Raw genomic sequence first — 24,431 nt, forward strand, 5'->3', positions numbered from 1 at the left:
CCTTCTAGGGATGTTTCTCTCTCTCATTGTGTCTAGGCTTTGGGACTGATTGGTTCAACACATCCCCTCTTATGTTAAAAGTGAAAATCTCCTTCTAATGGAGCCTTCCACTGAGAAGGAGGCATGTGACCTCAGTTTGCTCCTCTGTACTCTCTCCCCCAGGACTTGGCTTCTTTTATTAGGAACTGTTTATTTTCTGTCAACCTACTTCCATTTTAAGAGTTTGTGGAAGAACAGCTTAAGGCCACTCAGTGGTTGTTCTGACCCACTCAGTGGCCTGAGCAGTGGGAGATGCAGACCAGTCTTCAGTGGTGGGCTGAGCACTCCAAGCTTCAGTAGGGATCTGCTGAATAGGCATTTAGGGCATCCGCATGCCTTCAGACCAGTCTGCCACTTCAGGTTGAGTAGCCGTGAACTCAGGGGTTAGAGCCATCCACTCACCCTGTAATCCCTCCTTGGTCACAGCCTTTTCAGCTGTGACCTTCTCTTCCTTTTCAGTCTCTCCAGGTTGTCTCTAGAAGTAGAGATCAGGCATGACCACAGGAGATGGTGCTGCGCATGCTCAGAACTTCTGGGTGAGCATCCACCACATCAGACCCACTGAGCGAGCTCCCTTGTTGTTGTACGGGATGGCAGTGTTCATGTAGTGCGGGGGGGGGGGGTGTCTGTGTGACCCAGAGCGATGGTAGGCAGGTTAGTGTAAGATGCCTCTGTGAGAGGCTGGTGCTCAAGTCTGGAGTCAGTAACTACCCAAAGTCTCAGCTCCCGGAAGGCTGCCTGGATCTGTTTAGTGAAGTTTCCAGGTGTGAAGTGGCCAGCATTAGGGGTGGTTTCAGTGGCCGCAGCAAACTTCAGCACAGCTCTCTGGCCAGTACTGATGGAGGATGTGATACTGACGTCAGCTGGGTTTTCAGTGGCAACAGTGGCACCAGCTGCCAATAGAAGCTTCTCCCAGGTTCTCTTCAGATTTATGATGTAGATGCCATCACTCTTCCTTTTGTAGATGTACTGCTTATTTGGAAGTCAGGGTTGGTGCCATGTAACTAGATTCCTACTGCAAGGAATTTGAGGACACCCTCCTCCGTCATTCTCAGGACATCAAGGGCTGAAAGTTTCCCTTTAAGTTATGATGGGAACCCAGGACAACACCATATGGACCCCTGTCTGAGTAGCACAGAAAGGAGGGCTTTGCTTCTAGAACAGGAGTAATGGTTGGAGTTGATTTGTACTGGGGACAGAACCCAGGTGACGCTGAGTAGTAGCTTCTATGAGCAATACCTTCAGGGATGGCAGGGGTCTCATCTGTTCCAAGCCTGGTTTGCCAGCCCCTGTGTTAATCCTCTATACTTTTCTATATGTTTTCCCTTCCAATAAAGCATACCCCACCCCACCTCTCTTTTGTTCCTAAAAGAGTCCAGTGTCGGCTGCTGTGTTGGAGTCAAAAACTTGACAGAACGCAGATCCTGGTTAGACCTGTGGAGCAATCCTTACCTCACACGGGATACATACTTCTAATGATGAGACTCTGTCCAGCTAATTGTCTCTTTCCTCTGGAAGTCATGGGTAAACACTGCCAACCTCTGACCCTGCTGGTTTTCCTTTGTCCGTGAATTCTGCCATCTTTCTGTGTATACAAAACCTTCCCTGGCTGTACACAGAGCAGCTGATTGCTTCTCCTTTTTCTAAATCCAATTGTATTTCAGTCCTGTCACATTGAAGGGAGTCTTAGGTGTTTCCAAACTCCTCAGGCACACTGGCAGAAACTCTTTTAGGTTTTTGTTTCCCCCTTTCTCTTAGTATAATCACTCTCATCCATTGGGCATGTATTTTACCAACCTAACTTTCCAAGGGCAATTGCATTTCAAAGTTCTTGGAAATTAGCCTCACATCCATTCCTTGTGTACCATCTAGATGCTTGAATTTGTCTTGAATTGATTAATAGCTTTGAAAATTCTGTATTCCGTGATTCCTCACTCTGAAGAGGCTCCTTTGTCCAAGCTCATATATCAAATCTTTATTGTACCCTATGTCCCCAGTGACAAGCTAGAAGATGCAAAGGTATATGGGAGGCAGGTTTCTTGCCTTTAAAGGTTTAAAACCTATCAAAGGTGAGATTTGTGTACATGAAATAATTAGAGAACAACCTATACCTCTGAGGAACACCCCCACCCCAGTGGCCTGTGACAGTGGTCTTCAAATTGTGTTTCTGAAGTCCTCCTTGTTGTGTGATGCCATCTGGGGGGATAGCTGGTGGTGGGGTGGTGAGAAGAGGGCCTGACCATTGTTCTGTAGGATGTCAATGGAACAGACACAGCTGGGAGTTCCCAAGGCTGAGCTATCTGCCTTTAGATAAACACAATAATAAGTGACTGGCAGTTTTGCCAACTTGCAATAAGGACTCTTTCTTTCCTTGGAGAGAAAAGATTGTATCTGTCATTGAGAAGACCCCTCTGCCTGGCACAGGGAAGGTGGACAGGAGTTGGAGGGTGGCTAAGTGAGCATGGGGGCAGGTAGAAGGCAGAAGGATGCCCTCAGAGGACATTTTCTCAGACAAGGGTTTGAGGACCGCAGGATCCCATCTTTTGCTGATATACAAGGTCATTCTTGATCTCCCCACAGCTACAGATCCAGACCCATGTCCCACTGTCCACACCTCGGCTGGGGACTTCAGACTCCTGGGCCTCCGTGTGGCCTGGCCCTCCCCTGTGCAGGTCTGTCTGCTTTGTTTGCATCACCAGCACCCCCCAAAACCATACCCCACCTCAGTGACAAACTCATTGAAGATGGAAACCATGTTTTATCTGTATGGGCCCCACAGTAACGAAACGAGGGCATGGTACACATTTGTTGAGTTAAGAACTGGATTTCATGATGCCATCTGTACGCATCATCAGAATCTGGAGATGAGGAAGATCATTCCTGGCTGGGGGTCTGGGAAGGCTCCTTTAAAAAAAAAAAAAAAGAAAGAAAGGTCTGGCTTGTCTTAGGCCTTGGGAAATGTGGCATATTAAGATTCCTGGAAAGGCAGAAGGAGGGCATTTCAGGCATGGAAAGCATTGCCAAGCAAAGGCTCAGAGCCGGTTTATGAGTATTCCATAGAGCAGTCCAGAGCTGCAGGAAAGAACTGACTAGAGACCATTTAAAATATACCCATACCTGGACCCCACTGCAGACCAAGTGAGTCAGAGTCTCTGGAAGGGGTCTGGGCCTCTGCCCTTTATCGCTTCCTTAATGAGTCTAATGTGGAACAGGGATGAGGACAGTCCTGTGACTCTCAAGTCATAGAGAAGGAGTGTAAGAAGGGCTGGGGTTTGAAGAATGCAGACTCCTGACAGAATCTCTTCCATTTTGGGCCAGGAGCTTTGGACTTGAGCTAATGCATATGAGGGTGCTTTCTCCCTCTGGTGCTTTTCATGTTTTGCAAATGATTTTTTATGGCAGGTCAGTCAGATTGAGGGAAGGGAGTGGGAGGCTTGGAAAACCATAGAGCAGGATGACACAAAGTTCCAGGAGAGTGGCCTGTGCTCGCTGGTGGGGAAGTAGAAGAGAGAAGATGAATCCAAGAGACACTGAACAGGAAAAAATTAAGGAACATGGTGGGATGAGGAAGTGAGGCCATGCTCTCTAATTCTAGCTATGGAAGCCATGATAGAAATCTCTCTCTATATGGACAGTCCCAAAGTGATGCAGGCGAGCAAGTAAGGGATGGTACTAGGTCTCCACACCCATGCTCCTCCCTCCCTCATGGCTCCTGGGTATTAGGAACTCATTTCTTCTTTTAAACTGTCATTGCATTTTATTTCCCTCATTTCTTCCTTGAGAAGATTCCTAAAAGGGGGATCTACACTGATGTCCTTACTCCCTCATCGCTTATACCCTCTCTAACCCCCGACAATCTGTCATCTACCCTCATTCTCTCTTGATGGTCCCCCATGGCCTCCTACTTGTACCAAAATCCAGTGACTTTTTTCCAAGCCTCATTCCACGCCCCTCTTTGTCTATGTTTAACTCTTTATTAAAGCTTGACACTCTTGGCATCGGGGCCAATGGATGTTCCTGGTTTCTTCCATTCAAGTGCTCTTTCTCCAATTTGAATTTTCCCTTCCACCTGTGCCAGATTGACCTAGGATTCATCCTTGGGCCCTTTCTTCATTTTTACTCTGTTGGCCCCTCTCAGCTCTTGCCCAGATTTCAGTTTTTCATTTCCAACAGTCAGCAGAATATGGTCCATCTGGATGTCCCACCTATACCCCATACTCACCGCCATTGCCATCAACAGTGTTCACAATGTCCGTTATTGCTTAGAAAGTGCTGTGCTGCCAATGATTCCCTTGAACTCCGTTGCCCTCCCAACCCTGCTTATTTCATTCTTCTCTTTCCCGAATTTGAATCTTGGCTTTGTTACTTGCTAACTGAAACCTCAGTTTTCCAATCTTTAAAATGGGGATAATAATACCTGCGTCATAGGGGTATGTGAGCATTTAACAAGAAAATGTATGTGAAAATGCCAAGCGTGCTGTCTGTCACAGCCCTACTTCTCCTTTTTCCTTGAAGGCAAGATCTAGGTTTTGTTTTGTTTGTTTTTTTCTCTCTCACCCTCAACGGAAATGCTCCTAAAATAATAGAATGAAAAAATTCCAAACACTAGAAAGAGAAGTTGCCTAAGTGATGATTTGAGTAAATTTTGAGGAAGTGACAAATTTCAACTGAGCTAGGTCTGAGCTTATTTTTCCTTTTGAGAATCTTCTCAAGAGTCTGAGGAAGCTGTAAACATTTTGGGCGAGATGTTGCTGGAAGGGTCTAACTTTTGACAAGGTTGGCTCAGTGTAATGTACAAAGAAGGCAATATGAGTGCCTTTGCTATTGGTGGCTTTGCGTGTCAAGGTGAGGTTCTGTCTTATCAAGGGATATCAAGTGTTTGTCAGCCTCTGAGAAAACTTGATGGGATGATTTTCACTGTCTAAGCTAGTCTACTAATATCTTGTCAATTTTGATTTATGAGTTGTTTTAGGTCTGTGAACTGCTGGGCAACTCAATCCGTGATTTGCTACTTGGATTCTGCCTCCAAATATTTGGGGTGGGGAGGGGGTTGTAAGCTGATAAGGTCCTGAGGAATATGGTCAATAATCAGATAGTCCCCATGACAGGGCTATAGGGGACTTGCTTGTAATATGATCTAGCATACCATAAAAAATTACCCAGCCTTGAGACCTAAAATGCATCTAGAATTGTTCTGGAATATCATCTGGCCTTTCTTTAATGCATCACTTTTAATTTACCTTAATTTACAATAGTGGTTTAGAACATTGTAATCAAAGCTTGTTGGATTTGGTTCCAGAATTGCAAAGAAATCATCTAATTGTTTTGTTTGAAATTCTTTGGTAGACATTGTGAAGGTATTGGATCAAGTGTGGTACAAAGTGAGAACATGGACTATATTTATATATATTTTTTGCTTTATGTGTGGGAAAGCAAAAGACAGTTTTCCAAATACATCTTCACTAAGCTTGATCACATTCTGTGATTATAGTTACTCATTTTCACAATGTGGGTGAATGTCCAATGAAATAGACAAGAATACCTGGTATTGATGACCAATGGACTATGGAGATAAGGGAGCAGATCACGTCAGAAGAAGCTGCAAACAATTTAAGTTCGGTTTCGGCAACCTTTGTGCTTCCTTTCATCAAGAGGCAAAATCTGTTATCTCATCCCTTGAATCTATGTGGCCCCGTGACTTTTTTTTTTTAAGCTCATAAAATGCAGCAAAAGTTGTACAGCTCTGGGGCATAATTCTTGAGAGGCCACATAGCTTCTGCTCTTGTCTTCTTGGAATGCTGCCCTGAGTCTGCTGCGTGGAGAAGCCACATGGAGCAGAGATGAGCCATCCTAGCTGAGGTCCCCTGGACCCACCAGCTGAGAGCCAGCCTCCACCTGCAGACAGAGGAGTGAGGCAGTCTTGGGCCATCTGAGGCAGTCCAGCCCCAGGCAAACTCCAGATGACTGCAGCCACATGAATGACCTTAGATGAGATCAGAGGAAGAATCGCCCAGCTGAGCCCAGCTCAGATGGTTCACCAGAGAATCATGAGCAAACAAGAAAAGCTTTAAAGGTTGTTTTCAGCCATATAATTTTGGAATTGTCTGTTACGTAGCATGGGTCACTGAAATAGAGGAGAAAACTGAGAAAGCAAGCAAATGCTGTTACTCTTAAATGTGTACTAAAAAAGAAAATTTAAATAAACCAGACAGTGACTTAGTAAATCCCAGACGTTTAGAGCGGAAGGGACTTTGGAGGTCCTCCCTCTGACTATTTTGATTCCTGACACTGCTTTTGTGGATCCCTGTTTTGCCAGCTGGGTGACACGAGCTGCTTTTGAGGGCTGGAGCTGGGTTTTATGCTTCTTGGTACCCCTCCAGAGAGTTCAGAGTCCAGGTCTTACACTGGTTCTCACTAAATCTGTATTGCTTGCTGGATTATGCAGGAAACAGCATGAAGGCCCTGAGGCCATGAGTTCCCAAGAGGTGTGACCCAGGGCCTGTCAGCTGCTTGGATTTGTTTGTAGTTTAGCTTTGTTAGGCATCTTACATATTCTTTTTTTTTTTAAACCACATCTTTTTCTTAAATTATTTTATTTTTTTTTTATTGAAGTATTGTCTACAATGCATCAATTTCTGGTGTACATCACAATGTCCCAGTCATGCATGTACATACATATATTCATTTTCATTAAAGGTTATTACAAGATATTGAATATAGTTTCCTGTGTTATACAGAAAAATTTTTTAAATCTATTTTTATATATAGTGGCTAACATTTGCAAATCCCAACTCCCAAATGTATTCCTTCCCACCCACTTTCCTCTGGTAGCCTGAAGATTTTTTACTATTTCTGCAAGTCTGTTTCTGTTTTGTAGATGAGTTCATTAGTGTCTTTTTTTTTTTTTTTTTTTTTTTTAGATTCCACATATGAGTGGTATCATGTGGTATTTTTCTTTCTCTTTCTGGTATACTTCACTTAGAATGACAATCTCCAGGTCCATCCATGTTGCTGCAAATGGGCATATATCCAGAGGGAACTCTAATTTGAAAAGATACATGCACCCCAATGTTCACAGCATCACTATATACAATAGCCAAGACATGGAAGCAACCTAAATGTCCATCAACAGATGACTGGATAAAGAAGATGTGGTATACACAATGGAATACTACTCAGCCATAAAAAAGAATAAAATAATGCATCTTATATATTCTTGTGGGAGTGTTCAGGAGATACTGGGTTTGAGTTGCTATAGTGTATATAGTGTATAGTGTGACTACGCACATTTGTAGGTTGGTGCCCAGGAGGTCAGAGAAGGCAACCTTTAGCTTTTTAGAACCACATTTTATGTAACTATTATTATTTTTGAAAATAGTGGTCTTATTCATGCCTTAGTCCAAACAGATGGACTAAGGCATTCCTGTCATCTGTATCCATAAGGGATACTGAATTGAAACTCCAAAGTCTGGTTGGTTCAGAACCTAGAATCCTAGGCTTTGGGAACTTTCCACTAGAGGGTCCACTAGAGGGATCCAAACTGCCAGTTACCATATACAGTTAAGGAAAGTGTGACAGTCATCAGCCTGAGGGTGGTTAACAGTAACAGTTCTTTGAGATTCTTGCAAAGTGTTTTAACCTTTCCAAGAATTTACACAGCATTTGACCTTTGCTTGCTGCAGAACTGGGGGAAAGAAGGGATCACTGTCTTTATTTCCAGGAAGAAAAACCAAGGAAGCCAGTGCCAGTCTTGGAAGGAATCCCTGGGCCTTCTAACCATCAGTTCAAGTTTTGTTCCTACAGACCAGGCCATCTCAAGGACCATTAGAAAGGGGCTTTGGACCTTGTGACTCTACTACATACCTAGCTAATTGTGTTATACTGAATCTGGGATTTTGATTCTGTTTCTCTGGCAGACATGATATGCACTGTCCAGATGTCCACACCAACCTTCAAAGAAGGACATGCTGCCCAGCCATGAAACAGCCTTTAGCACTGAGCTCCTTCAGGGTCAGTCTCTGCTGCTGGGAGCTACCTTGCCAAGGTCAAACCCTTCCTAGGACAATCTGTATCTGATGACCAAGCAAGGAGGGTTATAAGTCCAGCCATTTGGCAGAAGACCTATATAGACATTTCTCCAAAGAAGACGTACAGATGACCAACAGGAACATGAAAAGATGCTCAGCATTGCTAATTATTAGAGAAATGAAAATCAAAACCACAATGAAGTATCACCTCACATTAGTCAGAATGGCTATCATCCAAAATCTACAAATAATAAATGCTGGAAGAGGTGTGGATAAAAGGGAACCCTTCTACACTGTTGGTGGGAATGTAAATTCATTCAGCTACTATAGAAAACAGTATGGAGTCTCCTTAAAAAACTAAAAATAGAATAATCATATGATCCAGCAATCCCACTCCTGGGCATATATGTGGAAAAGAAGAAAACTCTGATTCGAAAAGGTACATGCACCCCAATGTTCACAATGGCAGTATTTGAATAGCCAAAACATGGAAGCAACCTAAATGTCCATTGGCAGATGAATGGATAAAGAAGATGTGATATAGTTATACAATGGAACACTACTCAGCCATAAAAAGATTGAAATGTTGCCAGTTGCAGCAACATGGATGGACCTAGAGATGACCATACTAAGTGAGGTAAGTCAGAAAAAGACAAATATTATATATCATTTCTTATATGTGGAACCTAAAAAATCATACAAATGAATGTATACAGCAAAACAGAAACAGGGTCTCAGATACAGAAAACAAAGGTTACCAAAGGGGAAGAGGGGAGGAGGGATAAATTAGGAGAGTGGGACTAACAGATACAAACTACTATATGTAAAACTGATAAACAACAAGGATTTACTGTACAACACAGGGAACAATATTCAATATCTTATAATAACCTATAATGGAAAATAATCTGAAAAGAATATATAACCAAATCACTTTGCTGCACACCTGAAACTAGCACAATATTGTAAATCAACTATACTTCAATTTTAAAAATGTCCAGCCATTTGGGACTGACATGAGACAGCTCTGACAAGCAATATTTGGCCTAGAATGTTTTGCTGGGTTGGCAGAGACTTGGTCAGGCAGGCCTGCCTTCTCCCTTTGTCCAGTCTTGTTTCCGTGCCCTCATCCTTCCACAGATATGATCCCTAGTGAACACCCTTCCCCTCACACCCCATCTGAGCACCTGCTGCCAGAGACCCAGCCTGTGACAGTACCCTCTCTAGTGACTCCTATTTGACAGACATCACTGTCAGGGTTTATAGGGACAGGAAGCTGTGGACAGACAGCCCACTGACATACTCTGATTGGGCTATGCAGTGTTTACAAAAATGAGTCAACATACAAAAATTGGGAGAGCACACATAGAATCTGAATTTCTAATTTCTATTTTAAAAAATCAATGATCTGGCAACATTGGCCCTTTGTTCTCGTCAGTATTGCTTGGGGGCCCATTTTAGAGAAGGGAGTTCTCCAGCCTGTCACAGTCCCCAGAACTTCCTACTGACTTGTATTTGTCCACTTCCCTCATTTGTGTTACCTGCCCGCCCCTGTGGACATCTGCATTTTTCCTTTGACAAAGATAAATGGATCAATAGGTGGAAAAAGGAATCTTCCTCTCCCCTAAATACCTTACGGATCCTATGTGAGTCTCCAAGAATTGAGTTCCTCTTAGTTCAAGGCCAGAAGAGCCTTTTTCATGGACCCTGGAATTAAGCTAAGTAGTCAGGGTCCCCACTGCTGGCCCAGCCTTGCCTTATCCTCTGCGACTTGCCACACCTACCAGAAGGCGTTTTCGTCAGTAAGGTTCACATCAGATACCTCTCATACCACCTATTTCTCTTTAAAAAGTATGTTTTAATTTTTCCACTATAAAAGACATGCTCATTATTGAATATTTGAGAGAGATGCCATTCCGAGGCTGTTAACATTTTGCTGAAGATAAATACATCTCTCAAAGTACCCTTAGGCTAACAGTCAACCCCTCAAGCCAAAGGAAAAGAACAGGCAGGAACTGCTCAAACAAACTCCCCACCCCCAACTCCCCTCTCACTACCAATACTGCCTGTGGCCAGATGGGTCCAGGAAAAGTCCTGTTGCCAGCCAAGACTGATCACCATCCCCTCAAAATAAAAACTGCTGCTGCTTCTTTGGGGAGGTGGTAATTATAAGAGACTCAATTATATAGCAAATTATATGTATAAAAGACTCAATTGTATAACAGATTGCTTTGAAATAATTATTTAAATTGCGTATTGGCAGGAATTGGCTATTTGAATATAATGAGTTACATTGATTATAAAAGTGTCTTCTCTGAGCTGATACAGTAACTGCCTCTTGTCTGCAGATTGCTGCCTGAAGTACTGGTCAGCTGGAAGACTCCAAAAACTTAGCTTGTTTGATCCCATTCAAATATATAAGGGGATTGACTCCCTTTGTAGCTTCTGTTCCTGAGTGGTAAGAGTTCCTAGAATAGATCCTTGACCCCAACATGGGGCGTTCGCTCTGGCACAGTTTCTTTCCAGGACAGGTGGGGCTGGTGCCCAAGGAACCAGTACGGTGCGGGGCTTGGCATGGGGAGCTGGAGGGTGCTCGAGAACTCCCGGCATTTACTTCCCTTTTTCCCCCACCTGCTCAGCCCACCTGGGGAAGGAAGTGTTTGTTCTGTGGGCTGTGTGCTGTGCTAAACTCACCATGGCTTCCCTCAAGGCCTGGCATTTAGGGGTGGTGGATGCCAGGAGTGTGCTGTCATGTCTGCTTGTCCTGTGTGCTTCGTTACCGTGGGGAGCATTACAGGCTGGAACAGACCCACAAAGTTGGACGCGGAGGAGGATTAGCAAGAGCCCAAACCCCTCAGCCCTTAAACTGGCCATTCCCACACCCAGAGCACCTGGCCAGACCAGGTGGGGGCCTTGGCAGCCAAGGGCATTCCGTTTTCCCCAGAAGGACCTCCAGGAAACCTTGACAAATAAGGGTTACACTTTTGGTCACTGTGGTCTGGTCCCAGCATCGGCAATTTTTTTCTGTAAAGGGCCAGATGGTAAATATTTTCGGCTTTGCAGGCCACAGATTTCACTGCCACCGCTGCTTCTCCTTCTTCCTCTCCTCCTGCTCCTCCCCTTCCCGTACCCCATCCTCCTCTTCTTTCTCCTCTTTCTTTTTCTTCTTTGTTCAACAGGTACAAACCAATCTTAGCTCACAGGCAGTAATAAAACAGGCTTCAGGCTGGATTTGGCCCCAGGGCCTTAGTGGCCAATCCGGCCCCCTTTAATGTATTTGGTGACAATGCACTGGCTGTTTTTGCTGTCCACACTGAAGGTACTGAGATGTGATGGTGGGCACCCAGCAGTGAGTCTGGGTACCTTTGGGGAAAAGGGTACCCAGATCTGGATACCCCTTTTGGAACAAGTCAACAAGCACGAGAAGTCACATGATTCCTCGGATCCTCTGACCCAACCCCGTCTTGTGGTAATCCTGTTCTCCTGCAGGATCTTCTTGGCTGGTAGCCAGTACTACCTGGCATCTGGAAGGATCGTTTCCTGTGTTCAGGTGCATGCAGGCTGTTCAACCCGCCTCCCTCCTGACTCCCGCACCTGCTCTGAGGGCCCCTTGTGGGCAGCAGGCTCTAAACCTCCTCACCGCCTGCCAGCACCCAGAGCTGTGTCTGCTACACAGCTTACATCATGCAGTGACTAAGTGCACGCCTCATGGTCTGTGCTGGGTTCCCATTGTTTTCCCCGTCCCTGCTGGTGAACCTCAACAAGTGGAGAAATTGAAGATATTTTGTGCTTTGTGGAGTCCTTGGCAATATGTGACCGCTTGAGTGTTTCTTAAGGCTGCTGTCTTGCTTCTGAGTGTTACCCTGTCCAGGCCCTGCAGCACCCTTCATTATCTTCTCACAAAGTGTGGAATGTGGCTGCCCCTTGGTTGAGGGGAAACCTGGAGCCCTCCTGAGCCAGGCTGTGGCTCTGGCCTGGACAGTCTGCAGATGTGCTGCTTCAAGAGTTTCCGGGACTGTTGGTCAAGAAGCTAGGATGGCAGTGGAATCAAAAGCCTCGGCTGCTCCTTCCTGACACCATGGTTACCTGTTTAGACTCAGGTGTATTGTGACTGGCTTCACTCTGTGCTTGCAGAAGTATTTGTGTTCAAGCCTCTCATTCAATTCAGGTTGTTTGGTTCTTTCCCAAAGTGATTTAAAGATTATTTCCTCTCGGAGGTTATCTTTTTTAAGATAGCAAGTTTGCCAGAATATTCTTGGGTGCTAGCAGTAGAAATTACGGACTCAACTGGCTTGAATAGCTAGGAACGTTATTATCTTACATAACAATAAGCCCTGAGGCAGGGTGCTGCAGAGTTGCTTAATTCAGGAGCTCCAGCTTGTCATTAAGGCCTCCACCTCCCTGCCTCCTTAGCCTCACAGCATCTCACATCCTCCCCCAGATCCCCATGTTGGGGCTCAGTGTTACAGGCTGCACCTGGCCTTTTGAGGTTTTTGGTCTGTGCGCCTTAGTGTGAACAGCATGCTTGTCAGCCAACTCTCCCTGAAGTTTTAGTCTCCTTCTGCGAGCCGGCTGCAGAGGGAGGTGATGGGACATCCCTCTCTTGGGGGGCAGCAGCCCATCCTTGGCTTCCTCAGGCTGTAGAGAAGTACAGTTCACTGTGCTAAGCGTCCCTGGAAAGAGATGTGCCACCAAGTGGGCCGGGGGAATCCTCCCGCTGGGCTCTTGCCTTTCGTCACTGGCTCCGGCTGGGAAGTCCCCATGCTTGGGTTTCCTCTCCTCGGAGCTGGGCAGGCCTCCTCAAGTCTCACTGTCAATCCCCAGAGGGTAGAAACGAAGATGGGTGCCTGCGAGAAGCAGGGGTGTCCCAGTCCTGTCTCCTGGGACACAGCTCATCCATCTGGAAAGGCTTCTAGGGATGCCTGCTGCCTGGGAACTGAGTGGCCCCATCCATCTCTGGGAGATAATTAAGGCCCACAAAGCCTTGCCGGGCTCTATAGGGGCAAGGTGCTTTCAAGAGCAAGATAAAAGCTCAGAGCCTTGATTTAATCTTAAAAATGAGGCCCACGTAGGCATTTTTCTTGGTCGTAGTATCATGGGAGAAAGGAGAGTCTTGGGGAAGAAGGAAGATGAAGAAGCAAGAGGAAAAAGCAGTTTTTAAGACAAGAGACTGAAAAAAGGCAAAAGCGTCTGGAATGCCCCGTGCTTTCTGATTTCTTTTTGGTGTGAAGAGGGACACTGAGGGCCCGGCCTCTCCTTTCTGTCTCCATTGCCTCAGGCAGACGATCATCCTGACCTGATTCCTACAACGGGAGCTTGTTCAGAGGGAGATTTGATGATGTTCATGTTCTCATCCCGGGAGATGCAGGCCTCTTAGTACCTGGCACTGCTCCGGGCCTCCTCCCTCTTTTGTGTGCTTTGCTGGCCTGTTAATAGGGGCAGGTCTCCTGGGAGGATAGCCTCAGCTGGAGTGGCTTCCTCTCTAGCCCTCAGAACTTTATTGAGCATTTGCTCTTTTTTCCCTGCTGGCCTTGGGCAAAGCCAGCTCTCAGGGCTGAAATCCAACTGAGGAGATCCGATTTCTCAAAAGCCATTTTGATCTTCTCATTTCAAAGGGAGTTCTTTTTACGCCCAAGCCCCAGTCTGGTGGCCCCAGACTGTCCCTTTGGGCTGTGGGTCTGGAGAGGGGCTGTGGGCTCTTCTTTACATCCTGCGCCCAGAGCCCAGGCTCCCAGGCACAGTGGCCACCTGGGAAATCTTGTGAGGTGGCCAGACTTGTCCCCAGTGACCCTGGTCTCTGGCACCTCCAGGTGCCTTGCCATTTCCTCTCTTTGGCTCTGCCCCATTTATCTTCCAGTTTGCAAAGTCTCCCTGCTCCCCTGTCCTCACTCATCTTATCAAAACCTGCTCTGAGACAGGGAAGATAGCTGGTATTTTATAATAACTATAGATGGAGTATAATCTATAAAAATTTCGAATTACTATGTTGTACACCTGAAAGCAATATAATATTATAATTCAACCTTGCCTCAATGCAAAAAAGAAAAAAAAACCTATTCTGGGGACAGACCTTATCTCCTTCAAACAGCCTTTCTTGCTAGCTCTGACCTCTGCCACTCCCGCAAGGTGAGGTGCCTCTCACATTTTGCATAATTATCTCTTTCCTGTCCATGACCTTGAAGAGATGACAAAGTCCTTGAAGAAAGACGCTGTTTATTCTGGCACCCGTGGTCCTAGCATTGCACACAATGCCAAGCACACAGTGGGTTCTCAACCCGTATCCAATGAATTAATGAATTCCTTCCTGCAGCTCTTCCAAACTGTCCTAGGGTTTGGCTTAGGTAGACCAGGGGTGATCCAGCTTGGGGGAAGCGGTGGGCGGGCAGTGGGAGTGGGGAGGGGCATTCTCCTCTCCCACTGTCTCCTACCTACCAGGTAATTTCCAGACCTGACCCCTGCTTTGTCCACAGCAAGTTTACTTTGATCTGCTTTATACATACATACACATACATAAATACACACACACACACACACACACACAAATATTAAATTATATATACCATGTAGATCACATGTAATATATATAATATCTGTACAGTATATAGGTAATGTTCATATTACATACATGTATATGTAACATATCAAATGTAAAACATAATATGACATATATATGATACACATGCACCCACGCACAAAGATATCTTTGCCAAAAGGGTTCTTTTTAAAAAGAAGTTTGAACACAAAGACCTTGTACTCTTAATCCACGGTCTTCTCTCTCCTAGGGGCATTTGTTTTTGAAGTCAATACTAATTACCACTTAGAGAATGGGAAGCTTTGTCCCAGTTGAAAGCATTTTCAGATTTTACTGAGCTGGTGGAGGCCTTTTTGGATGGTGACTTCTTTCCAACCTACCTTCTGCCCACCCCTACCCACCACATCAGCAATCCTGGCTGGTTTAAGGAATGAGAAAGGAATTGGATTATCGGAAACCACAAAGCTGTTAATGTCATTTATCTCAGAGGGTTTTTGTTGTCGCTGTTATCTTGTTCAGCACTGGGCCAGCTGGGAGGCCAGTGTTGTTGGGGTTGTCATAGGAGGGATGGGGGTCCTTGCAGACACAGGCCAAGTGCTAGCTTCTCTCCCTAACCTGCTAGGTGGGAGCTGATTTTGTCAACTCTTGACCTCTTTTCCTCTGAGCCGCCTCCTCTTCCCCTTTGCTCTCTGAAGGAGAGAACCTTCGTCCCTCTGCGTCCCAGAGGCCTCCTCCTACGAGGGATTCCCCTGGGCCTGCCCTTCCTCATACAGGAGACTGAGCTCTGGCCCTTCATTCCTTATCAAAATTCTGCTGGCCTCTGTCCCTGGGATAGTGGTTGGAGCAGTGAGTGAGGAGTCCAAGAACCTGGGTCTGTGTCTTGAATTACTCCCTAGTTATAGGACCTCAGGTTGTCACACATTCTCCAGAGTCTCAGTTTCCCCATCCATTGGTAAATAGGAATGATCACCCCAGTCTTCCTACCATGAGGTGAAGCTCATCTGAAACCCCAGGTCAGTCTGTCTCAGCTTTTCCTGCAGTTAGAATCTCCTGGGGAGCTTCTAATATCCCAATTCCTGAGTCATTAAACCAAGTAAATCCTACTTTCTGGGGCTAAGACCCAGAAATCAGCATTTTTTAAAAGCTCTTCAGGTAATTCTCATATGCTGTTAAGGTTGAAAACCACTGTTTAAGGTCAAAGTATTGTGGACATTCAAAATATAAGCAGATTCTGAACTTCCATCTGAAAGGAGAAAATGTCTGCTGACTAATCTGCAGTGGTTCTAAGTTCTAATTTGGCTCAGAATCTAATTAAAATCTCCTGGAAGTTGTGTATGCATTTCCCCAGGAAGGGACACAGCCACAAGTAATTCAAGCATATAATGTCACCTTCTTAGTGACACTACCTGCTGCCCTATCCAAAATTGTGCCATTACACCTGTCCACACCCACACATATTTCCTATCCCCCTCCCCACTCCCCGCCCCACTGCTTACTCTATGTGTTCTCTGTAGCCTTTATCACTGCCTACGCGAACGTCTTCAAGTCCCTCCCTGGGGCAGGGTTTCTTCTAGTGTGGTTCCTGGACCGCCTTTACTTAATTAAGATAACCTAGATGGGACCCAGGAATCTGCATTTTCAGAATCTCCCTGCTGCTCTCTCCTAGACCATCTCTTGCTCCTCTGGACCGTGCCCTCAGATGGGAATCTTGTCTCCCTCAGCACATCAGTGGTCTTGGGTAGAATCGCTAACATTCCAGAGAAATCCTAGGCATTTTCTGAATTATCTTGGGAGTGTGTGGGGAAGTGGTATCTCTGTTGTGTGATTTGAGGGGCTGGCATTAAGGTCCCATATCTCATGGAAAGGTTATCCCCTCCCCTCACCAGTCGTGGTATTGGAATGCCACTGGGTACAGTCATGGTACTTGGAAGTCCAGTCATTCATCTTGAACTCTTCAGCACCCACCTCTAGTAGGAGGAATAATAAAAACCATGAATGGTGGGCATATTGGATCCCAGCTCTTCTGCTCCAAGTTTTCTGCTAGCTTCCTGTTGCCTATAGGGGGAACCATATCCCTGTTCTTTGTTACTCAGAGGCTATCCAAGATCTGGCGCACCTCTCCAGCCTTCGTACCCACCACCCTCAGGACACCCTCCAGCAGGATGTAACTGCAGTGAAGTTCCTGGAGCATCACATACCGTTTCCTTCCTGGGGTATCCTCTGGGATGGCTCTTGCATCTCTTTCCACGTGTCACTCCTCTCCCCAAACTCTCAGATGACTCAGAGTGCAAACCAAGTCCTCGTGTGGCCTCACAGGATCTGTCTGTCACCTCCTTACCTCTCTGCCCTCATCTTCTGCTACTCCCTGCTGTTAGTTTCCTGGGGCAGCTCTAACAAAGCACAACAAACTGGGGACATTTATTCTCTCATGATTCTTAGAGCTAGAAGCCCAAAATCAAGGTGTTGGCAGGGCCATGCTCCCTCTGAAACTTGAGGGGGAAGGATCCTTTCTTGCCTTTCTAGCTTCTGGTGGTTGTTGCTGTTTTTAGCATCTGTTGCCTTGCAGCTGCAGCTCTTTAATCTCTGCCCCTGTTGTCACATGGCCTTCTCCCTGTGTGTCTCTGTGTCTTCCCTTGGCCATCTTCTTATAAGGACAGCAGTCCTATTGGATCAGGGCCCACCCCACTCCAGTGTGGCCTCATCCTAACTAATTACGTCTGCAATGACCCTGTTACCAAATGAGGTCACATTCTGGGGTAGTGGGGGTTAGGACTTCAAAATATCTTCTTTAGGAAGGACATAATTCAACCCATGACACTCTCTTCTGCTTCATTCTGCTTTGGTCACACTGGCCTGGAGCTGCCAGAGTTAGCAAATAAAACTACAGGATACCCAGGCAGATTTGAATTTCAAATAAACAACAAATGATTTTTTAGTATAAATATGTTCCAAATGTTGCAGGAAACAATTTTGCTTTTTTAGTATAAGTATGTCTCATTTCATGTTTGGGATATACTTATACTTAAATGTATATGTTGTTTATCTGAAATTCAAATTTAACTGAGCATTTTGTATTTTATCTTGTACTTCTTGTTGTTCTTTGAACACAACAAGCATGCTCCCACCTCAAAGCCTTTGTCTTGGCTGTTCCCTCTGATTTGGATGCCTTTTCCCAAGCTCTCTGGGATGCATATTCTCAGACTGCCTTCAGCAAGGCCTTTCGGGGAACCCCTCCCTCATACACATATATCCAGTCCTCCTTTCTTGCTTTAATTTTCCCCCCTTATTCCTTATCACCGTCTAACAGGCTGTATGTTTTACCTGCTGATTGTGCTTATTGTCCGTCATCTCCAGTAGAATTTAAGCTCGATGCTTTTGTTCACTGCTGTCTCTCCAGGGCCTAGAACTGTGCCTGAAGCGTAGTTCAGTAAACATTGATGGAATGGATGAAGAAACAAATCCTTTCACTTTCATGCACTGGAGAGTGGGCATCTGTGGGTTTGGCTTACCTAGGGTCCACTTCCACGTCTGGGAAACGTGTCTCTCCCTCACTCTAAGTTTAAGTTAAGATTGAGATGAATCTGTTAGTTCTGTCCACTTGGCCAGTCATTGGTTCAGGGATGGATGCAGGACCCAAGTCAGTCTCATCAGAGCCAGTCCAGGGTTTCTGCTGGAACTACTGAGACAGAGCACTCTGTCCCCACTGGTGTTTCTGAGAGAAATAGGATGTTGATCTGGAGCTGCTAACAGCCATCTTACCACTGTAAAGGAAGAGCGAGGTGCCTTCCTGGCCAAAAACCTATGTGTGATCTTCCAGGCCTGACCGTAGGCAGTTAGAGAGGCTTCATGTCATCTCAGGCTGCTGTAACAGAATATTGTAGACTGGGTGGCTAAACAACATGAATTTACTCTCACAGTCCTGGAGGCTGGGAAGTCCAAGATCAAGGGGCTGGCAGATTCTAGTCTTGGGGAGGGCCTGCTTCCTGGCCTGAAGACAGGCGCCGGCTCCCTGTGTGCTCACGTGATCCTTTCCTGTGTATGCACATGTCAAGAGAGGGGAGAGCTCTGGTGCCTCTTCCTCTTCTTATGAGGACACTAATCCCATCATGGGAGCCCCACTCTCATGACCTCATCTAACCCTTATTACTTCCCAAAGGCTCTACTGTCAAATATTATCACATGGGGATTAGGACTTCAACATATGAATTTTGGGGATGGGGGACACAAACATTTAGTCCATAACTCTTGACCTGGCAGACCTCATGGGGCAACACTGCCCTCCCCACACCAGCCAGTGCACGGTCGGCCCAGAAGGGAGTTGCAGTCAAGGACTAGGCCCCATGGCCAGCCTGCTCTGATGCATATCTACTTTCCTGGCCCAGGCACCTCCATCAGAGGCCTCTTTACTCGGGGTGTGGGAGGGCCTCGGTTGGAACCTTCTTGTGGGGGAAGTGGGCAGAAACGTGAAGACACTTTTTCCCACTCTGACTCAGTGCTCAGCCTCCTCTCCTCCTAGGTATCCCCACCCGCCTCAACCCAGATCTGTAGAGAGGCAGGAGCCTGTTGTTTGGGGCTCCTTATCAGTGAGACAACTCCCCCCTCAGTGCTGATACATCTGACCCTCCCCCGGTGCTGTTTCATGGGGGAAAACAGAACACTATTGGGGCTGGTGCTCTAGTCCCTTCCTTCAGCTGTGGCAGTAAAGGAAATAAAGCTTACTTGTTACGGTCATTTTGCCATGTTGTCTTAATCGACTACTTTGACACTTGGCAGATCAGCTCAGCTCTTGATAAACAGTCTACTTGAAATGGAGCCAAAATAGGGGAAAAAGAGCTGAGAGGCAGAGAGGGGGTGCCTGGGTCTCTGTAGTATCATCTGAGCTCCCCTAAATCTAGCTGTGCTGAAGCCAGCGGGATGCTTGTTGGACCTTTTAGTTATTGAGCAAAAGCCAATTAGATATGTTTTTGTGTCACTGAGTCCTGAGTCAGGTACATCCTTTCAGTGACACCCCAGTGGGCCTCAGGAATTCCTGCCCCTGGGTTCCTATTCTCTCTTGGACTGGCCTTCACTGTGGTCCAGGTCACCCGGTAGTATTCTGCATCACATGCCTGCCTCCCTGAGGGACATCTGCTCTTAGAAACCAGGGACTTGACTTTTCTCTTTCTCTCTTTCTCTCTTTTTTACATTTTTTGTTTTTTTTTAGGGGGGGTGGGGTAATTAGATTTATTTATGTATTTATTTATATATTTATTTATTTTTAATGGAGGTACTGGGGATTGAACCCAGGACCTGGTTCATTCTAAGCACACACTCTACCACTGAGCTATACCTTCTCTCCCTTTTTCAGGCCACACCTCATATATGCCCTTGCACAGACTCAGACAAAAACCTCTTTAGAATGAGGACTTAACAGAATGAAACTGTGGTGGTTTTTTTTTTTTTTTTTTTTTTTTTTTACAATTACTCAGGTAATTATAAAGAGGAGGAAAACTCTCCTTAATATTTTTAAAATATACATTAAAATATTTTTTTATTCCTTTAAGAAATCAAATCTGTATTAGGGGATAAAATCTGTATTAGTTATCTTTTGCTGCATAGTAAATTACCCCAAAACTCATCAGCTTAGAATGACAAATGTTTATAGTCTCAGTATCTCAGAGTCTGGAACCACGTGCAGCTTAGCTGTAGTCCTCTGGCTCTAGCTCTCTCATGAGGCTATGATCATGGTGTTGCCAAAGCTGCAGGCATCTCGAGGCTCAACTGGGAAAGGGTCCACTACAAGCCCACTCGTGTGGCTATTTGCAAGCCTCAGGTCCTTCTTGGCTGTTGGCTGGAGAAGTCAGTTCCTTGACATGGGCCTCTTCATAGAGATGCTCACAATATGGCAGTGGGCTTCCCCTAGAGTGAATGAACGAGAGAGAGAGAGAGAGAGAGAGAGATACAAGATGGCAGTCACTGTCTTTTTATAATTTAACCTTAGAAGTGACATCACAACACTTTCCCCATACTCTATTTGTTAGAAACTAAGATCTACCCCACACCCAAAGGGGTAGTAATATAAGGACCTGAGTATCAAGGGGCAGGAATAATTTGAAGCTATCTTAGAGGTTGTTTTCCACAGCCTCTGATGATTCATATCCCTCCCACATGCAGAATATACTCCTCCCCTACCAAAGCCCCAAAAGCCTCATCTCATTACATCAGTTCAAAGTCAAGAATTGCGTCTAAGTCAAGTTCAGGTGTGGATAAGCCTTCTCAAATGTAGCACCTTAAACATAGACCTTTGTGATCTATAGACCTGTGGAACTAAAGAGATAAGTGATCTGGCCCTCTTATACGCAACATACAGTTGTGTGTCGGGAATATATTTCCATTTAACAAGGTGGAAAGTTGGAGGCACAGGGACTCATTGGTCCATAGAAATTCTGAAAGCCAGACAAGCAATTGTTGGAAGTTCCTTGATCAGATCCCAAGGCCTGGGATTATTTCTTCATGGTTTATGGCTCTACTCCCTGGGCTATTGATTCTGTCCTCTTGGTCATCTTTTCTTTTTTATGGAAAGTAGTACTTTTTGCAGCTGAGCAGCTCTCTTAGCCTGCTTCCTGCCAGTAGAATTCTGGGAATCAAAAAAGTGTATCCTCCTTCTGTTCAATCTCTGTCTCCTGCAGTCCAAGTTGGTTATGTTTTTAAATATAAGTCTTTTAAGAAACTTGTAGGTCTCCTGTGAATCTCTTTGGGGTTTGCTCCCTTAGACAAAAGCCATACCTATGATTTTTTTTTTTTTTTTTTGAGATAAGCCCCTTTTCCTCTCGCTGAGATGGCTGAGGTCCAAAACCCTTAACTTCCTAGGGGCCCTAAGAGTTTGAGAGGATTTGTGAAGCACACCCTTAATATCTTGTGATATTATAAGAAATATGTGTTTGGTCTTCATCCTCAGCTCCTGGCCAGAGCTCCTTAGGACATTATAATGTCCTAAGTGATAATAACATTAGGAGCCTCTTTTGTTAATAATATTTGGTTTTTGTTCCTGGCTCCTAAAACAGCTCCAGAGTGCTAAAGGTAAAAGGAGCATCTTTTATCATAACAAGCCTCTTTCAATCACACCTGAGTTTATGTTAATGAGGCAACTTTTGGAAAGCCCCAAAATATGGGGAGCTGGTTGCCAGGGGAACCAACCATATGATTAGAAAATTGGGACTTTCAGCCCCACCCCCTGACCTCCAGGAGCCACTAAAGATGTAATCAATCATGCCTAGGTAATGAAGCCTCCATAAAAACCCCTAACCAAAGGGGTCCGGAGAGTTTCTGCATTGGTGAATACACCGAGGTACTGTGTGTGGAAGGTGGGTGTGTCAGGAGAGGGTGTGGGAGCTCTGTGCCTCTTCCCACATACCTTGCCCTATGTGCATCTCTTTCATTTGGCTGTTCCTGAGTTGTGTCCTTTATAATAAATAGGTAATAAATAGTAAGTGAAGTGCTTTCTTCAGTTCTGTGAGCCATTCTGGCAAATTATCAAACCTGAGGATGGGCTGTGGAAACCTGCCATTTACAGCCAGTTGGTCAGTAGTACAGGTGACAATCTGGGACTTGAGATTGGTGTCTGAAGTTGGGGGAGGGGGAACAGTCTTGTGGGACTGAGTCCTTAGCCTGTGGGGTCTGTGCTAACTCCAGGCAGTTAGTGTCACAATAGAGTTAAATCGTAGGACACCCAGTTGGTGTTCTCCAAGAACTGGAGAATTTCTTGGTGTGGAAAACCCCACACATCTTAGGATTGTAAGTAGAGGGAGACAAGAGTGTTTCCTTTCCTCTCTAAGGGTTTTTTTTTATAGACTCTGAGGCACCACCATCGATCTTTTGGAGTCTTAACAAAAAGTTTTACTTTCATACCCTCAGTTTTATCTTTAGACCCTGTTTTCCTAGCAGTGCCTGGATTTGACATTTGCTTGGAAATCATTTCTTAATTTTAGTTTTGTTGGCTGGCTGGAGAGGCTGAGAAATTCCCAAACCTGTTTTGTTTTGCCTATATTACAGTATTTCCCTCAATTTATTTCTCTCCTCCTGCATTTTACTATGAATAGCAACAGGAGACCAGGTGGAACCCGCATCACTTTGGGAACACTGTTTAACTCGATTACTAAGTTCATTAGGCACATTTTTTACTTTCCACATAAATGTAGGCAGCAGTGTTGCTAAATAGTGAGATTCTTCTTCCTGCAATTTGCAATAACGTGTTTCTCATTTCCTTCTGAGCCCTCACCAGCAGTATCCCCAGAATCAAGGTTTCTCCTAACAGTCTACTCAAGACAATTAGGCTTTCTCTAACATACTCCTCAAATCCCTCCCAGCTTCTGTCCACTGTTGGGTTCCAAAGCTACTCCCATATGTATGTTACAGAGTCTCCCTACTTCCAGGAACCCAAATCTGTATTTATCCTTTTCTCATTTGACCTCCAGAGGCAATTCTTCTAATGTGTTTAAAGGAAGTCATTTTGTTTGTGAGGACTTCTTATGAGTGTTTTATGAGTGTCCATTTTTACTTTCCTAAATGGTATTGTTTTATGCATCTTATTCTGTTTCTCACCTTTTCAACCATCTCCATGCTTTCAAGACTCATCTATGTTGTTCTGTGGACTAGTCAGTTGCTTCCAACAGTGTGTCGTACACCATGGGTTCCACCCCCTGCCCCCATATTTCACCTGTCCAGTCTCCTAAGCATGGACACCCAGATTACCTCCAGTTTCATGTCATCATCACAAATGATGTGGCCATGTGCATCCTAATTCATGGCCCCTTATGAGTCTGTGTGAGGATTTCTTTGGGATTTGTGCATACCCAGAACTAGAATAATGATGTATAGCTCACACATATGCTAAATTTGACCAGGAATTACCAGTCACTCATAGTATAGTTACACTGGTCTTCCTCCCCACAAGCCAAGCAAAAAGAATCCTGTATCCCACCTCTAGGCTGACACTCAGTATTATCATCCAGTTAAAAACATTTTTTTTAAAAGTCTGTTTGGTATGAAATCACATCTCATTGATATTTTGATCTGCACTTTTCCTGACAACTGGTGAGTTTGAGCATCTCTTCATAAACTTTTGACTTCGCTCTTCCACAAACTGCCTGCTCATATCCTTGTTTGTATATTCTTTAAGGTCAGAGACCAGGTATAATTTCTTCTGTGTTCTCCCCTGCTCCCAGCACATTGCTGAACCTGGATTGATGATTGATGAGAAGGTCAATGTGACTGTGTTATTTGAGCTTCTGGAGTTTGAGGCCCACTCTTCCCCTACAGAGCCTGAGGTGTTTGCCTTCATTCATTCAGAGCACATTTATCAAATGACTACCCCATGCCAAGTCTTCCCAGGCAACTCTCCCTTCCGGCAAAGCCCAAATGACCCGTCAGTCACTCTGTCAATTGAACAGAAGAATGAAACTGGTCACACGAGTCATCTGCCATCAGACAGACTCTAGTAACATTTTAAATGCCCTTTTATAGATTCTTACATTCTATGATCCTCTGAGTCTAACTTATTGATGTTTGGTTTTTTCTTTTGTTGTTGGTTTTAACTGCCATGTGCCTACAGCAAGGCAAGACCCAAGGAATCTTGGCAATGTCTTTGCACATCAATAGGAGAATCAAAACTACCTTTTGTTATGTTTCTCTGCTTGTGAAGAGCAATCCTGCATCTTAGTGAACTGATTGCTGAAAAATATCCTGGATTTTACAGTCAAAAAGTAAACTCCTCTCCTTAGTGCAATCTATAAAGATCACTAGTCCAATATGACATTTATCTACATTTCCAGACAGGGCAGTGTCCTCAGCCCTGG

At 45.0% G+C, this 24,431-nt stretch overlaps 1 non-coding gene and 1 pseudogene across 1 annotated transcript; both read right to left on the reverse strand.

The window, feature by feature from the left end:
• Positions 1-238: 238 nt before the first annotated feature.
• LOC102514028 lies at positions 239-4,267 on the reverse strand (annotated as a pseudogene).
• Positions 4,268-19,859: 15,592 nt separating this feature from the next.
• TRNAS-AGA lies at positions 19,860-19,931 on the reverse strand. The gene has a single exon. It is a non-coding gene; the product is annotated as a tRNA-Ser (tRNA).
• Between the last annotated feature and the right edge of the window lie 4,500 nt (positions 19,932-24,431).

The sequence above is a fragment of the Camelus ferus genome, chromosome 5 (genome assembly GCF_009834535.1).
Source record: "Camelus ferus isolate YT-003-E chromosome 5, BCGSAC_Cfer_1.0, whole genome shotgun sequence".
In the NCBI taxonomy this organism is placed as follows: domain Eukaryota; kingdom Metazoa; phylum Chordata; class Mammalia; order Artiodactyla; family Camelidae; genus Camelus; species Camelus ferus.